A 5,726-nucleotide genomic window follows, 5' to 3' on the forward strand; every position below is an offset into this window, starting at 1 on the left:
AGGTACCTAAGTAACCGTGAATAATTTAAAAGAGAGAGAGAGAGAGAGAGAGAGAGAGAGAGAGAGAGAGAGAGAGAGAGAGAGAGAGGGAGAGAGAGAGAGAGAGAGAGAGAGAGAGAGAGAGAGAGGCATGATAGCGTTGTCATATCTTACCCTTCGTGGATATCTACTTATACAGTTGTAGTGATCAGGGTTAGAATTCGTGGTACCTTTATCCTATGGGGACCCAATCGACAAAGGCTTCTGGAACCACAATGATGCCATTACTGGCTCTTTTCATCCAAGTCACCCAATGAGGTCTAATAATAAGACCTTGTTAAGGCAATAGCTTGCTAGTTTTTTTTTTTTTTTTTTTTTTTTTTTTACCAATAAGTGAACAACTTACACGGTGGAATATGAGGAGAAAACACCAAAAACACAGAAACCACAGCTGTGAAATGCATTGGACAAATTGAAAGCTGACACCTGAAGGATCGCACCTAACCGAATATCACCGAATTTGTTAATTCGTAATATACAGCCACTGAAGTAAAATGGCTCCTTACACTAAAGGATTTGCCACTGTTACTCTTTCTGTAGATGTCTACACTAAACTATCCAATTTGAAACATCGGAAATGTGCCTCCCTAAATTTTGCACCACTATTCATCAGTTTTCTAAATTTCAGGGGGAAATATTGAAAACCTTTCAGAACAATAACTGAGTTTCATGAATGAATTATATTAATTGGATGAAATATCACTAAAGCTAGGCCAAAGGCTAAAAAGGTTAAGGAACGAAAGCTTCATCCGTCTGAATTTCATAGGATACAAACAGAAAAAGAAAGCATGAATCACAATTATAACAAATGGACGTTTTATGGCCAATGTACGCAGCTATTGTTTTCACAATTACTAAAATTACTTACAGCGGCATCAGTAATAGTCATAAAAGCACAAGTTAGTTGCCAATTACTTTATTCTATGTCAATTTCATCGCCCTGGGTCTTTCCACTATAAGTCGTCAGCAAGAAAGAATACCGCCGACATATACAATATATGTAAACCTTTTACTTATACGATTCAATTTTTTTTGTGGTTACGTTTATATTGATCTCATGTCCAGCCTGAAGTTTAACATATGCACCATAAAATAAAATGTGGGTGCCATTTAATCCATATCACTTTTTCTACAATAATTAATCATGGTTGGAATAGATATAACTTGATTTTACAAATTTACATAGTTACTATAATAAAAATGTCAATAAAAATTGTCAATCACAATTTCTGCTAAGTGAATTAAAAAAATGTAGGCTATATCATCTACAATAATCTTATAGGAAATTTCATTTACATCCAAAATGCTGTTGATTTCTGATAAAATCCTATAACGGAGAAGACAAAAATCTAATTAATTATTAACTAATACTTTTCCATCTTTGATGAACAATATTACGTACCTTTAATGGGAATGCTTTACTAATCAGTCACGGAAATAATGAGTATACATTTATTGAGAAGACAAATATTTTACTTTTAAATTTCTCTATTTACTTACATTATCTATTGGTAATGAATACCGGATTCTTACATTTAATGCACAACAACCCTGAATTTTTGAGAAGCAGATTTTTAATATTAAATTTTGTAAGCTTTAATCAACATTTTTTCTTCGAGAGAGGAACATTTATTTCAAACTCTTCAGGATTTTCTACGCCGTTAAAGAACTGTACTTTTCACCCATAAAACACCATATTTTGCAATTAAAATTACGGAACCAATAATGACTATAATTTGCGTCAGCACAATAAAAGGGGGCGTTTACACAGGCGCAACAGGTACTTCTCAGCTTACATAATCGACACGAGCTTCCAGATCTGAGCCAGTTTTGATTCATTTATACCGGAATATCTGGTTCTAAGGATCGATCAGGAGTGGTAGTGGCTGTGCGTGTATAACTAGGGGGTCGGGGCTTGGAGAGATGGGAAGGAGAATGAAAAGAATGGAGGGGAGGTTGGGGGAGTGAATAAAGTGGGAAGTGAGCTTGGAAAGCAGAATGGGATGAATGAATGGGAGGTGGAGGAAGTGAACGAGGGAAACGACTGTAAGGGTTACACGCACAAAATAATTAGAATGAGAGAGAGAGAGAGAGAGAGAGAGAGAGAGAGAGAGAGAGAGAGAGAGAGAGATTAGGTAATCACCAATATCTGCATGAAAATGAATGTAACATGACTCTTGAAAGAAAAGGAGAGGTGGAAATTGTTAAGAAATATGGTGAAAAGCGATGACGACAGCAACCATGGTGAAAACAATGTTGGCATTTGAGTGCTTAAAAAGGCTAATCTCCTTGAAATTGAAAATAAGTATGACCAAAATTCAAAGCCCAAGCATAATTAAAAGAAAATGGAAATTAATGTCTGAGGCCAACATTAAGTTAGAGAGAGAAAATTACATGGAAAAACAGTAATGCTAATAGTGGAAAAAAAAGACAAAAGAAAAGAGGTGTTCTCACATACTTTGTGTATCTACAGAAGGAGTTCTACCAAAATTCACTGTTAATTTACTGTACTAGATCAATGTATTTTTATGACTGAGCATGCTTTGGCTCTCAGAACAAGTTGTAACTTTAATGCACAAGTTAATTACAGAGCAAGTTTTCAATAAACTCTTATATTACCATTTCAGGAAGGCATTTACATGATTGATAATGTAAATTCAAATAAAACTACCTAATAAATTGTAATTCTCTTTGATTAATAAAAAAAAAAACATAAATGACAACCACGGGATAGAGATAGATTCTTTCTGAAATTATTATTTTCCGTGAATTCGCAAACAATTACACGATATATTTTGTCAACACCACAGATAAAATCAACCTTGACGACGCAGACCGTCAGTCAGTTAGAATCTGAGAAGTCCCCCTCTGAGAGGCGATCCCTTAAAGATAGTGATCCGGGACAAGAGCCACTTTGCAAGGCAGCAATTTCTTCAGGCAAATGACAACTTTCACCAGAAAATGGCCGGTCATTTTTCCTCTCTCTCTCTCTCTCTCTCTCTCTCTCTCTCTCTCTCTCTCTCTCTCTCTCTCTCTCTCTCTCTCTCTATAAGAAATTGCATATATGCTAAACATTATTTTACCAATGAAAATATTAGGATAAGCCAAGAGAGATAAATTCTCATGCAAATGGCTTAAAAAAATGGGCAATTGGGTCTAGCATCAGCTTAATGGAAATACCTAAGATTAAAGACGTTAGCATTAATATGGGTGCGAAGTTGTAATTTTCATAGGAAGAAGAAGGGGATGCAGAAAACTAATGAAACAGAAGAAAGTATTTTACATAAGATGATGTAAGAGATGTCAATAGTTCTTTATTTTTCTTGTTTAATTTCAGAAAATATCTATTATTATTATTATTATTATTATTATTATTATTATCATTATTATTATTATTATTATTATTATTATTATTATTATTATTACTTTCATAGCAATTACTACTCATAACTCAATCATAATAAAATGATAAAAAAAACCCTGGAATAAAAACGAGATCGAATGGACAATTTGACATTAAAAGAATGGATAGATCGCATCATTTGGATACTCTTATAGTATAAAGAGGACATTCTATAGCATTAAATGTAAACATATTAACACTACTTCATGAAGATATAAGAAGTTTCCTGTTTGTTTGTGATCATAAGAAGAATTAATAAGTGATTAATCAAGTAAACAACAAAAAAGCATTTGCCATTTATATATATATATATATATATATATATATATATATATATATATATATATATATATATATATATATATATATATATATGCAAAATTAACTGGGAAATTAAACATATTGAGTGAATCCTTACTAGTTACAACTTTGACTTGTTGTAGGAGTCTGATTTGTTAAGAGATGATTATACGTTATATATGGTACAGTGAAAGTACGAACATGCAGTCAGACATTTATAGAATGGGACCTTGTTAGAATGATACAAACATACTGTTCGCGAACACCCAAGATTGCAGGTGTTTTTGCGGGCGGAGCTCATACCCCATTAGCTAGGTGGGGGGATTAAATGGGCTTTTCAGAAGTTAAGTGTTTTTTTTTTTATTTATTTTTTTTTTCTTAGGCCCTCCGATAGTTAACTAAAATTTCTTGATAATAACATGCGTTTATTTTAAGCAATTTTTAAAAGGTATCCACGTATGTACGAAGATATACATGAATAAATATCCACATATGTCTATATGCATATTACATGTTTACTTGCACACACATGCATACACGTACATGCACATGAATCTCTATCCATATTAGCATACATGTACATACATATTTTTACATATAGATATACCACTGCATATACTATACATAAAAACCTACACGTATGAAACAACAAAGCATTTGCGCATATGTATATACCCTTATACATACATATGTTTGATAGCATAGATCAGAAAGATTGATATCAAACGGGAATTCATAATATAAGGTACATGATTCTTAAGCTAGAAATCAGGTATCACTAAAGTCAGGTCTGCTTTAAGAAATTGAAATTTATGAAATTTCCAGATCTCCTTGTATATAAATGCATTGCGTTTGAACAGCGTATGTCGTCTATTAAATTATTTTGAACACTTTCTTTTATAAAATTGGACAATATAATGTTTCTTTCTAATAGATTATTATAATGAACTAATCTCTGTGCACATGACCCTTTAATTGTGGGGTTTTGATATCTAACATGGGCAAACATTGCATTGTTATCTTGAGCATACCTTACACTTTTCGTTTGTTTTTCAATTTTCTCTTCGAGGGCTTTACCTGTTTGGAGCTAGTATGTTCGTGCTGTTGATATCACAAGATGATATCTCTTTCAAGTCTTTTATTTTCTCTTTCATTGTTTCTATTTAATAGATGTTTTACGCTTATAGCGTGATATGTCATAATTTCTAACACACACACACACGCATATATATATATATATATATATATATATATATATATATATATATATATATATATATATTATATATATATATGTATATATATATATATATATATATATATATATATATATATATATATATATATGTGTGTGTGTGTGTGTGTGTGTGTGTGTATGTGTGTGTTGAAATAACCTACTTGAATTGAATGAACATAAACTCATACAAAAAAAGAAGAACGTTCCCCAATTAAGGTGCTGGTGGTAGAAGAGTTCAGCCTTTGTACTATCCAGCAAGTCCTTAAAGGTGGCGTTGTTAGCCCTACGACCTTTTTCTAGACAACGATGCTGGCACCCGTTTCCACAAGGGTGGACTTGTGAGGGATATTCCAGAACCGTGCCCAGTGCAAGAAGTCCATAGACTAAAACCCAACCGACAGAATGCTTTACTGTATTTGAAAGTCAAAGTAGAACACACACACACACACACACACACACACCCACACAGAGAGAGAGAGAGAGAGAGAGAGAGAGAGAGAGAGAGAGATTTTACCAAAGAAAACCCATTGGATAAACTGCAAGAGTTGGTAACCCTAGGATTACCTCCAGGTCTCCTTTGCCCAGGGCCAACCACACCAGGAGTGAAATATTATCTGATAAGTGTGGGCCAAGAAACCAGTCCGCTGACAATTCAAGCGTGGCGATCCATTTAATTTTCATGTTTATGACCATCCATCCATCTCTCTGCTTCATGACCAGTAGCCTATCCTAAGCAACACATGACTT

Source organism: Palaemon carinicauda, chromosome 13 (genome assembly GCF_036898095.1).
Source record: "Palaemon carinicauda isolate YSFRI2023 chromosome 13, ASM3689809v2, whole genome shotgun sequence".
Taxonomy (NCBI): domain Eukaryota; kingdom Metazoa; phylum Arthropoda; class Malacostraca; order Decapoda; family Palaemonidae; genus Palaemon; species Palaemon carinicauda.